Source organism: Rhopalosiphum padi, chromosome 2 (assembly GCF_020882245.1).
Source record: "Rhopalosiphum padi isolate XX-2018 chromosome 2, ASM2088224v1, whole genome shotgun sequence".
Lineage (NCBI taxonomy): Eukaryota > Metazoa > Arthropoda > Insecta > Hemiptera > Aphididae > Rhopalosiphum > Rhopalosiphum padi.
In genome coordinates, this window is record NC_083598.1 from 46683036 (window position 1) to 46696241 (window position 13206).

Sequence of the window (13206 nt, forward strand, 5' to 3'; positions counted from 1 at the left end):
AAAGTTTTGAAACGTACTTTAAGCTTGAATTAAAGCGTTTTTCACTTATTATAGAATAATTTTAAATGCTTTTCACTCAATTATCGAAATTTTGTTTTACAGAAAATACATTTAACACATATTTTAATATTCTGTTTACATCTTATTACGCCTTATAAATGATATCATAATATTTTCGGGATATATTATCGTATTGAAGTGTGTTCGGTGTTGTTCCGATATCGACGACAGGCAAAACAGTATAGTAAATCGTGAAAATATATAATAGCTAGTTCCACGGCCGGAGGGCGGGTATATAGACGAGCGGCTTGGAGATTTTTCAAATCGAAACGAGGGAAAAAAAACAATATCAAACAATATATCCGTCGACGATGATTGTCATGTGTGAGATGGTCCCGAGGCTTATATGTGTCGTTACATATTGTATTATGTACAACGTATTTATTATTTCGGTGTTTTGTGTGCGACCGATCGGCGAGAGGGCACGGCGGTTGTCCGGTGCGCCGTCGTCGTCGTTGTAGTCGTCGTCGGCGGCGTCGTTGTCGAGCGTGTTTGTACCCTTGCGCACACGGTAGGGGCTGTTGATTCCGACGACGGGGACGACGCGTACTTATATATATATACATATCCATCTCCCTCTATATATATATATAGACATTTTCATTTTATTTTCGAGTTATTATTCGCGTTTATCTGCGCCGCAACAAGTTCGTGTCTTGGCCGTCTTTGGGGCGCAGCAACAAGTCTTCAGATTGTACAAGTCATCGCCACCGCCATCACCTCAGTTGACGCCGAAACACCGCCGTATTCTTCCTGTATCGTATTTGTAATTTATCATAGGTAGGTGGTAATATTATAATGATAATTATAGTATGCGTATACAATTGTCATATTATAATAATAAACTATACATTAGTTATTATTGTGACGATTTTAAACAATAATTAATATTATATTATATATTACATTTATAAATCTCAATATATCGGAATAATTTATTAGAATAAAATAACTGTCATTCGGACTGAATATTTATTTTGAACGTCGAGAGATGGCCGATTGTTTTGTTAACACAATATTTTATCATATACGAAGAGTTGGGGTTTTTCATTTTTCTGAAAAAAAAAAAAAAAATGATGATGTGATTAAAATCCTTTATTCTACCATATTAATATGAACAGTAATTTTTTATCTATCATCATTATGGCGTTAAAACATATAAATTTATGTTAAATGACGTGGTATACGAACATTTGGTTTTTAGACTAAAATAAGGGTAGTATTTAAATGATCGTAAAAGTCCATAGTGATATTTATACTAAAATATAATTGGCGTTGATATTTTGAAACATTTAATAAAAAAGGGTTTTTAATTTTTTTAATGCAATATAGTAACTATGAGTATAAGATTCAGCACAACATTTAAACAAATATTTAAGTTTACACAAAATTAAAGATTTCTGTATTCTACCTAATAAATAAATATTTGCACGGTGAACATTATTTATTTTTAACAATAGTTCTTACTACCTATATTATCCAGTATTACTATTAAAACGTATTTACTTACCTATAACATCAAAACAACACTAAGATACTATCTATAAATTTTAAACTTTATTTGAATATTATATTTGTTTACTGTAACGCAATTTATAATCGTGTACTAAGAATAATGATATTAATAATCACCTTTAGAATTATAATAGTATATCGGTTGAAAAGGATAAAAAGAGTCAAAAAGTTAACTCAAGTAATTTTATAATTGAAAAACATTGCAATATTTAAATTTAAATTTTAAACTCGAAATCGTATATTTTTTATTTATTTTTTATAATTGAAAAATAATAATTATAATCCTAATTTATTTGAGAAATCCAGGCATAGAAAGTCACATTTTTAATAATTGTATAAGATTTTATTCATTTTAAATTTTATTTTATACAATAAATTGGGCATTTTAAATTATAAGTCTATAATAATTATTAATATTGTATGTATTTCTTTATAAATTCTTCAGATTTTGTTTAGGTACCCACAATTTGGTTAGGGTAATTTTTTTTTACAAACTTTTAAACTACTGAGGTGTAGTGAGTGTAAAATTTCATACTGCGTACTTATCGTATATATTATTTAAAATATTTCAAACTTTGAGCAAAGAAAGGAATGTATTTGTTTGGTTTTTTTATCTGACATTTCTTTAAATACAATGTATTATCTTATATAGTTTTTTACTTTTAAAAATAGATACTTTTATATAGAAATTTATTTTTATCTATACTAAAAATACCTCAAATTCTTTGATCAGATTATTTATGATTATAAAATAGGAACGTTGGAAGTGTTCGATCAAACAACAAAAAACATAACACTCAACAATTATAATACAAAAATTGTTTAAATGTTTTAATCATAATTGAAGCTAAGGATACAAAACAAATTATTTTATAATAACAATAACAGTGTTTACTAAAATAAAACATGTTTTTTTTTCTTGAAAAAATATTACATTTATCTTAATATTTATTTCATATAAATATTAAATATTGTTATAATGTTCAACATTAATTTATTTAGATATAAATTGTGTAACCAATAATTATATACATTTTTTTTAGTTTTTAAATGATATTTGTTCGAGTAAAACCTTCTCAAGTATTGTTTTGTTGAATTATTATAGGCGTTTTTGTATTAAAATTAATTTTAAATATTTTATCATTATTTTTATTATTCTGTAAATTAAAATATATAGATACATATTAAACATCGCAGAAAAGTTGAAATAGTTATTTTATATTTTTACTATTAATTGTTAAAATAAAAGTTGTATAATATTAATACACATAAACATGATGAGATAAAAAATTAAAATAAAGTTTTATAACATTCATAATATATTTTGCTCAAATAGAATGTATATGTTTTATTCTTTATCAAATAATCATGATACTGATCCAAATCGTTATAATATCTGCTACAGGTTCGTTATTATTTTTGTTAAAAATCAATGGTGAATGTTGAATCTATAATAATTTAGACTTAAGTACACAGAAGTTCCTAATACTTAAATTATAATCAATTTTCGCTGTTTTCTTATTATTTTTGCATTAGCAAAAATTTAACTTGACTTCAACCATATTTAAAGCACCAATAATTTGGACTGTTTAAATATTATTTAGATATTTAATAACGATAAAATTTAAAATTAATAAAACTATTTGATGAATTGTATCGTACGCTTACGATTTGAATTGATTTTAATTCTATAGAGTATAGATAATATTAACCGTGTTTATTTAAAGATTCATTAGGAACTACTAGGACTCCCGTTCGAAATTACTGATACAAAATAACTAAATTACTTTGTTGTGATTTTATTTATATACAATTCTGGTAACTACTTATTAATATATCTCCAATATCCTTAAATCATCATTATTTCCTTTTCTTTTGTTTATGATAATAGTTTCATCCACTCTGATTTTAATTGTTACAAAGTTCCATCAAGCAAATATTAACCATGATATGAGCAATTAGACAGCATGGCAATTTGCTTTATAGTATTTGAATTCAAATTGTTCTAAATTTTCTTGATGTCGATAAAGGAGGGAGAATCAATTGAAATTTCTCTCATTTACTGTTGAACGCTTAACTGAGATTTAATACAATACAAATAAGTTTTACATCATTATCTACATTTTCATAATAGCCGTAAGAAATGTAATTTGGATTTCAAGAAATCTCAAGAAATTAAATTTCTTCTTCTGCACAATAAATGTACCTATATGTAGTTCATTACAATATACAACAACTGATATATTACATTTTTTTGATCTAAAAATATTGATTCGAAATTGCATGCATATTTTTTTATTAACTACATTTTATTATATCTTGTATAATATTACTCATATTATAATCGTTTAATTTCTATTAAGAGATAAATTATTATATTTATGCAATTGGACTGTAGGTAAAACCTCACATATACGAGAATGTATTTATACTTAATATTATGCCATAAGTCATTTTAAGGTATTTCTTTTTAGTAAAATTTATACATTTTAAATAGTAAATAAAAAAAAAATAATATATGAACGATGTAAAATCGAGACTTCCAATAAGATTATGTTTCTATAACATTATTGTGTACAATAATAATATTTTATTCTTCTTCGTGGGCTATACGATAACTTAGATATATTAAATAGTCAAAGCACAATGGGAATATCCTAAAATACAGGCTATAGGGATAATCCTTTGTTTTCCGGTTTACATAAAAATAAATATGAATATATTATTGACACTTATAACAAATTTTATACTCAAAGTGATATCGATATGCGAAAATGATATTATGTACCTACTGTAAATTATAATTTAATAACTATAAATAATTCTCTAAATTTATTTTTAAGATATCTCTTGTTTGTTATTGAATATTTGATCTAAGTAAACCGTTTGCTATATTCTTTATTTTTATGTGTAAGTTTCATTTATATACTTTATGAAAATATACTATAAATAATAATTTAACGTTTTTGAAGTCTCGATCGGGAAATTATTAAAAATCATTTATATTAAGAGGTATTGATATATCGTTGCATTTTTATAACTTACTTAAGTTGTATCAATTAACACAATTCTCAAAATTAATGAATAAATATTGTATTGTTGACAAAATAGATGTATTGTCTGGATTCTGGACTAATTCAAATATTCTTACAATCCTACTTATATAAATATTTAATACAGTGAAATTTGTATTCCAGTTGATTATTTCAATATTTCTTAGTTAGTTGAGGCCCAACTCGCCTTAAAAACGAGTAATTTTAAAAAGGAATATAAAAATATTATTTTAACTGTTATTTAACATATATTAAATTAAATATATTTCATCATTAGCATTATGTATTAACATTATTATACTTAAGATAAATTATTCAATTATAAATATATCATACAGTATTAACTAATTTATGTGAAAATATTATAATATTGGTGACATTAAAACACTTGAGAATAAAAGTTACTTCCAACATGAACTTACTTTGATATTAAGATTATTCTAAAATGTGCTATATCGCTAATATATGCTTAGAAAATAAAATAATAAAAACATTTTGCTTTTATTTAAGAAATATTTGTTTGAGATATTGATAAATGAATGTAATATTTTGGCGTATTTCACCGTTATCTTATGGAGTCTAAAATTAAATCTGACGCATCCAATACCTATTTTTTTTGCGTTTTACACAATTGTAGGAGAGAAAGTGAATAATGTCAATATAATTTTAACAATAATGATTAAAGACTATTTTATACGTACAATATTGTAACATAATAATTATCAACATTGACTCATAAGTTAAATGATTCAAAATTACACAAATATTAACGTACCCGTAAAAAATATTGTTTTCATTCCGTTAGCTTTTAAATTTACAAAATATTAAGAATGAATTAATTTTTTTTATCATAAATAAATAATAGTTTTGAAAATAATTTATTTTTGTTACTTAAACGTTAAGTCTAATAATAAAAAAAAATATTTTCATTTAAGAAAAAATAATCCAGATTAAGTGAAATGAATGTAAAAATAATATAAAATATTTAAATATATTTATTATTTTTATTAATGAAAAAGTTTTTTTTATTTATTTTTTATTTTTAGACCATTTAGTTAATAACTATTACAGTTCAACAATTACAGATAGTGAAAGATATAATAATAAAGCTTAATATAATAATATGAATTGAAAACCTGTAAGGTACAATAAATGATAAAGTTAAATATTTATTTTGTTGTTAAATATGATTTCCTTTTTATTTTTTTAAATATTATGCTGAATTTAGCTTTAATTATTTAATTATAAACTATATCAGGTTTCTGATTATGAATACAAATGTAAACATTTTAACTAAAGTTGTCAGTTAAAAAAAAATTGTTGTTTTTAAAAAGTTTAAAATATGTTTTACTTTGTTCAGTTACTCTAAAAAAAAGTAAATTATTTAATGTATTTACCACATTTTTATTTTCTCAAAGTCCGAAGCATTTAAAGTGAATATGTAAATAATAGGGGTTTGTGTAAAATTTCAGTATTATATTTTGACAACGTTAATTAACGTATTCACTTTGTCTGGGTTTCCCCTACTTAAATTGATTTTCATTTTATGTGTTATAATTTTATTATGCGCATAACAATTTAGCTATATTATGAATTTTAATCATATTACCTATATAATACGCAATACCTATACCTAAAACAATTTTAAAGGATTATACAAAATATTCTTTTCTTGGATAAAAATGTCTGACAAAATCGGTACGATAAAATTAAGTTTATATAGTTTATACAGTTTAAGAAAGGTAGATAATATTATATACTATAGGTATAAAAATTTGAACATAATACTTTGCCACAAAATATACATTTTCATAGTATACCTACAACTGATTAATTTTTTATTACATTTTTATGTTTTTTGTTAATTTCCTTTTGGTTTGCCGTTTTAAATATTACAACATAATGCATTATGTTTTGAAATGTTAAGTTCCACTAGGATACAACTGTTATTTAATTTAATTAAAACATAGAGGTTTTCATATTAACTCAAGTTACATTACTACGAATCATTTTTTTTTTGTATGATGTTTATGGCTTTTTTTTATGATATTTGAACTATGTTTATTTAGATTAATGACTGGATATATCCTTATCATCATGTTTAATTTTTTTTAAATAAATTATCAGTACAATTAATAATTTATGTTGTTTCCTTTTGCACTAATATACATATTGTGTCTAAAATTGAAAAATTTTGTTTAAGTGATTGTCAGTTTTAGTTTTTCATTTGTAATAAAATGTTGTATACATTTTATCTATAACCCACAATTTGCATAATAGATAGTTCTTTAATTTTGTACGAAAAAAAATGTATTTGCTGCTTCTATAATAAAATATACTTGGTTTAAATTAATAATATCCAATTTCTTCACACCGAGTACAATTTATTTATTTCAAATCAGTTCAGTGTTATAGTTTACATCATATTATACAGCAGTTGAAGCCTTTTACCAAGTATAAAAATATAATAATAATATATTATACAAACGGACAACTTATAAGGTGTCAATTATTCAGATTTTTTTGCACGAGATCGCATATTTTATTTATAAAAATGGTAGTGACCAAGTATTGATCATATAAAACTAGTTTTTGAAAAGGGCGGGAAAATTTCGAATAGACAATTAAATAAATAGTACAGCTGAATTGGATGAGTTAACGTTATACAATACGAGCCAAGAACACTAGAAAATTATTTCTGGAATTATATCAGGTTCTGCCTTTGTATTATATGACACCTTAATAGTTAATGGTCATCGAAAACTTCAGTTACAGAAAAAATGAAATATGATTCGAAATCAATAGAATCTCTTATTGTGAATGAATTAACTGAGTACCGACAATCAACATGGTTTAATACTTATAATATTCACAATATTTAGGACTAAAATATATACATTTAAATACGTTAGTTATCTTTTAATTATTTTAGTAGTTTCAGTCGTTAAAATTTATAACATATAATTATTTATTAGGTTCGTAATTGTTTTATTTAAAATTTTCAACGTATTTCAAAGAATAATTTTTATTATGGACCAAATGTAAATCAAATATATACTATAACTACGAGTATTCTAGCACAAAATCTCAAAACTTCTCACATTAAATTTATACACTGCAGTAGTTTTCACGTGAAAAGCAATACCACTGTAATTCAATATCAATACAATGCCTTTTTAACACCTGAAGTGTAAAAATTTATAACCATTGAAAGATATAAAATAAATTTCAAACGTTTAAGAATTAAATATCCACTCAGTAAATTAAAGTAAATGTTTCAGTTGTATGATACCGACTAATTTCCTATTAATCTTTTACTAATCGGCTAACGGAATCGTATTCATCATTAATTGTTTTTTTCAAATATTCTAAAGTTTTTTCAAAGCAAAGAAATAAGATCAATTATTTTTATGAAAATCAGTGTTACGGACTAAAAATTACTAAAAATATAAATTAAATATATTTAATACTTTTATATACGTATAATTTGCATAAACATTAAGATATCGTAAAAATACAACGTATAAACACAGATAATATTCTAAAGTCTAGACAATAAGTTTGATAATAAATCAGAATATGAAGATAAATGAAATTCACTCTAGTAATTATAATATATTAATGCTGACAATGGAAAAAATGTTCTAGGTACTGAACGTCGTTCAGATAGAGATAAAGAATAGTGTAATGAATAATGATATACTCTTAAATTAGTACCTATATATACGCGATTTGCACAGAATACCTATATATATATATATACATATCGAGAGTACCTATTAATAGTATTATGAAATTATCACTTTACAAATTACGAACTTGTAATAATTATATCCATAAGAAAATAAGTATTTTTAGAAAGCAATCAATTAAATGAGAATGAATAAATTAAATGGTGTACACAAATATTTCTAATCAAGTTTAATAATTTGAATAGTTCTAGGTTTATTAGCAAATTACTTATTCAGATTTTATTAAGATATTATAAATATAATTTTACCACAAATGTATTTAAGGTTATGTAACTTACTAAAGTATATTATGTTTTATGTTTCATATTATAATAGTGTATTTCAATTCGATAAAAAAATTTAAAAAAAAGATATGTATTATAAATAAATAATTTAGTGATTATTATATATTATTATTATTGTTATACAGGACGATTCGCCAAGCATGCTTACTTCCAATGTTTACTTTTACTATAGAATTTATGTAATTTATGATTTTTGAAATTTTCAAGTATCTATACTTAGAGAAAATATTTTGAAATACTAAATGTCTTATTGTTGCTGCAACTTAAAGTGTGTATGTATATAACCTTCTTTGTCTTTTTTTAAATGAGGACCAAGATTTTTATTGTACATGTTTTTTTGAGACTGTTGATACGTATAAAATAAATCGAAATCCAAAGTCTATAAAATACGTGTTGTTTAATAAATATGTATAATGTGTAATATTTAATTTAAACGTAATAACCATCACACCTACACTTTAGACAAACGTATCTGTTCTACCTATTTATTTTTAATTAACATTTTTCATGTTTGCTTGGTGTGATTTATGGAGTACTTATTTTAATTAGGAATATTATTTCGACGAATTCGTATAATATTTTGATCACAATATTATTTACCTATAAGAACGATACATGTATAATGTAATAATAAGTTTTCGCGTATAATATGAATTATGAAGTAATATTTCTCCCAATACACTTTTAAATCGTTTCGAGGTCATTAACACTAGATGTATGATAATTTTAATCATAATACTTGTATTTTATTTTAGTAGGTATACATTATATAACAATATAATATGGATCTTACGTGAATTAAAAGCGTGCATATAATCACGACTTCCGAGGTCATTGAAAATCTCGATAAATATTTATTTAAAAATAGTGAAAAATAAAAAAAACCTCAAATATGTACTAATTTCAGTGTTTTTTTTAATGGTGAAACTATAAGGTTTACTTCAATTTGGCAAGTGCCTAAACCTCCAAAACGGATGAAATAAAATAATATAGTGGTTAGGATCGAAAGTGAATGCTGGTATTCAGAAAGTTGTGAATTTTTTCTATTAAAAGAAAATATTTGTATAGAATGTTAAAAAAAATAACGAAAAATATTGTATAAAGATTGTTTTATCCTTCAGATTAATTCTTAGTTTTATTTTATGATATATATTATATTATTTCATTTTAATTATAACTTGTGAATTTATTGTGATCTATGATTATATAATGTTTAAGGATTTTTATATATTATACTACATAAGTCACGCCTTAATGTTTAATAATTATGAATTATTATCGTTTTCACTATATACCTACAACAACTCGTGCGTTTCTAATTATAATAATGATTTATGATTAGTAGGTATTTTATTTTAACTAAAACGTAAAATTTGTTTTCATTTTCATTTTTATTTTTAAAACCCTTATCAATTCTTTAACACAGTGATTATCAACCGTTTTATATCCGAGTACCATACACTCATTTTGAAAATGTTCACGTACCACTTGACCTTATAAATCTTTTTTTTTTGCTTATCAAAAAAGAAATTTTTTTGCTGTTTTCGAGATTTCCTATCTACGCGTATACTACAAGTTGAGAATTGTTTCTCTAATAGTCAGTGTTAAGAGGACGCTGAGCCGATATGAGTTGTTTCTGCCATTCAGTTATACGACATATCAATTTTGTATTCAGTAGAAATAATTTTTTGTGGTTGGATTTAGCCTTTAATTTTAGAGTGAATTTATTAATGATAATAATATTATCTAAGACTTAAATTGATATTTTAATTTTAAAGTCAGTAATAACTGTTTTAAGATGATCAAATCTTATAAACGCAATAAATTAGTTATCCTGTAAAACTATTGTTATTTTAATGACCATAATATACAAATCAAAATTTATTGAACAGATATACATTTTTGTTAAATTAATTTTTTTTTTTTAAAACAAAAAGAATTGTTACACTAACCCATGAACTGCATTTTAAGTTTTAGCTCTTTTACTATCGTATAAAATACATGTAGAGGGAGAAATAAGGATATAATAAGCTATCACGTACTTGGAATAAAAATAATTTTTTTATAAGTATTGAACTTAAAAAATAAACATTATTTAATGCGCTTCATTTTATAACTATACGATAAAAGTATTCATGTTTTGAAAAATTATCTACTGAAAATAAATTAGTTGAATATAAGTATATATCCTTTATACTTTATAGATTATATTTTTAAATTATTAAATATTATACAATTATTTAAACAAGACATTTTTGTAATTGGTAAATAATATTTACTAGCGACTTTTTTTTCATAATTTATTTATACAATTTGCAATTGTTTATATTTGTCTATGAAATTTTAATTAAAAATTTAAAAACACATTGCTATAATTTCTATATTTATAATTAATTGTAGAGTATCATGATTAAACAGAAAAAAAATTTTATTAATGTTTTAGACATAAATATTTAACTGTATGCTATATTATTTGCTAAAATCATCGTAGTGCACATAATTATTATAAAGTATTCATTAAGTATATTTAATAAAATGTGGTATGAATATTATATCATAAATACGATTTGAAAATAAGTAATTTCTGAATACTGAAATGAAAAATATTTTTTTCCAAATAATAGACGTATATAATATTACATTATGAGTATTAAAATAAAGTTTTTGGTATTACTTTTGGCATAATAATATGTTTTGTTGCATTTGGAATAATAAAAAGGTTTGACAAGTACCTTATTTAGATTTAAATTTTGGACACGAGTTTACCATGAATTAAAATATATAAAAATATCAGAAACAAATTTATAAGTTTGTAATTATAATTATTGCATGAAAAACTTTAAATATTTTGCCATTTACAAAATTCTAATACCTAGGTACATAATATACTTAATAATATTATTCTACTACTAATTTTTAATAAAATTAAATACCTATAGCCCTATTTGAGTTTTTAGTGATGTAATAAGGGAATGAAAGGAAACTGATCTGAAGGATTAGCTTGTTCAGTGAAAACCCTTCATCCGCCTTTTCGTCGACAACTTTATTAACCCGTGTTTCTCTATTACACAAAATCTTTAACTTACATAAGGTTCGCAAATAGTATTTCCTCATTTCTTCTCCCTTTTTCCACGCACACATACATTATAGTGTATGAATGGATGTTATTCAACTCTACTACTAAAAGAATTACGTTTTATACGTTGTATGGTTAGTATATTTTAGTTAACAATTTTGTTTTGCGTGTGTTTTTTTATTAATATATATATATCAACATATACCTATGTTTTTCATGTAACTCTATAATTATGTTTAATACACACGGGAAATTCATACCAACTTTTTCATATACTTCTGAAATTAAGCATTTGAATTCCACGGCTCTGTTTTTGATATTGATAGAGCATATTATATGAAAAAATAGTAAGTTCATTTTAGTCTTTGTAGGATGTGTGCGATATGTTTAGGCAGGTTCGTTATAATAAAATATATAGTTTGAGTCGGTTTTGCGTTAATTTTACCATCGAATTGTCAACGAGGATAAGCGGGTAGAAGACATATTTTATCATCACGTGAGTTATTGATTATTAATACAATAAAATAAATAAATCAAATATATGATTATTCATTTTAATCCTAATTCACTTATTACGTCTAAATACTTAACATGAATTATGTGTTAGTTAATATTTTATATGCGTTTATTATTCTATATAATTTATTTTAGAATTTATTTCCTAACTACTGACAATTTATGTTTGCAATACTGTAGTAGTGTAAAAGAGGTAACTTATAAATTATAATTTATGTAATTTTAGCGAACAATCTCAGAAAGGTACCTATTGAAAATGTGCAACTTTTAATTGCAAGAAATTATATTATTTATTTGAATACTAGAAAGCAACTTTTTTTACGATTTAAATTTGTTTGTCTAATGATTAATTTGTTATTTTTATTAATTTGCTTTATTTTTATCTCTATATATCCATAGTTTATATATTGTCTTACAATTTAGTAATACAATAATTTTTTTAAATGTATAGTAATTACATGTCTCCTAAAATTGTACAGTCCTGAAAACCTTAAGTCAGTAATATGGTGATTCCTATAATAAATAAATATTCGTAATAATACATTACATAATATAATTTATGTATTTGTCTTAGATATTAGAATCATAGTTTATAAATGTTTGAGGGTTTCTCACATAAAATGTTTTCAGAAAACTTAAACCGCCTCAAAGATGAAGTATTGAATATTTAATGAAATAAAAAAAAAATTGAGAAATGTTTATAAATGATTCCTTTGAAACCATAATAATATAAATGTATTGTATTGTAAAAAGGGTGACCTGCCACCTGCAGCGGTAAAATATTGCTTTATAGCCTATTCAGAATATTTTATCTATTGGAGTCGATAAAGACGATTTTATTTTTTCTTATTTATATTGAATTTATGTTATGATGAGTATTTTTAAGATAGTTTCTTGAAATAATTTATATCCTAATTAAATTTGGTTATAAAAATTTATAATTTATAATA

At 23.2% G+C, this 13206-nt stretch overlaps 1 protein-coding gene across 2 annotated transcripts in view; it reads left to right on the top strand.

The window, feature by feature from the left end:
* Nucleotides 1-550: 550 nt before the first annotated feature.
* The window catches only part of LOC132922362 (uncharacterized), a 40406-nt gene continuing 27750 nt past the window's right edge, over nt 551-13206 (top strand). The window contains exon 1 of one of the 2 annotated variants that reach the window (XM_060985842.1): nt 551-840. The gene's annotated coding sequence lies outside the window, so the exon portion shown is untranslated. The remainder of the gene's footprint in view (nt 841-13206) is intronic. The other variant, XM_060985840.1, reaches the window with a different exon arrangement.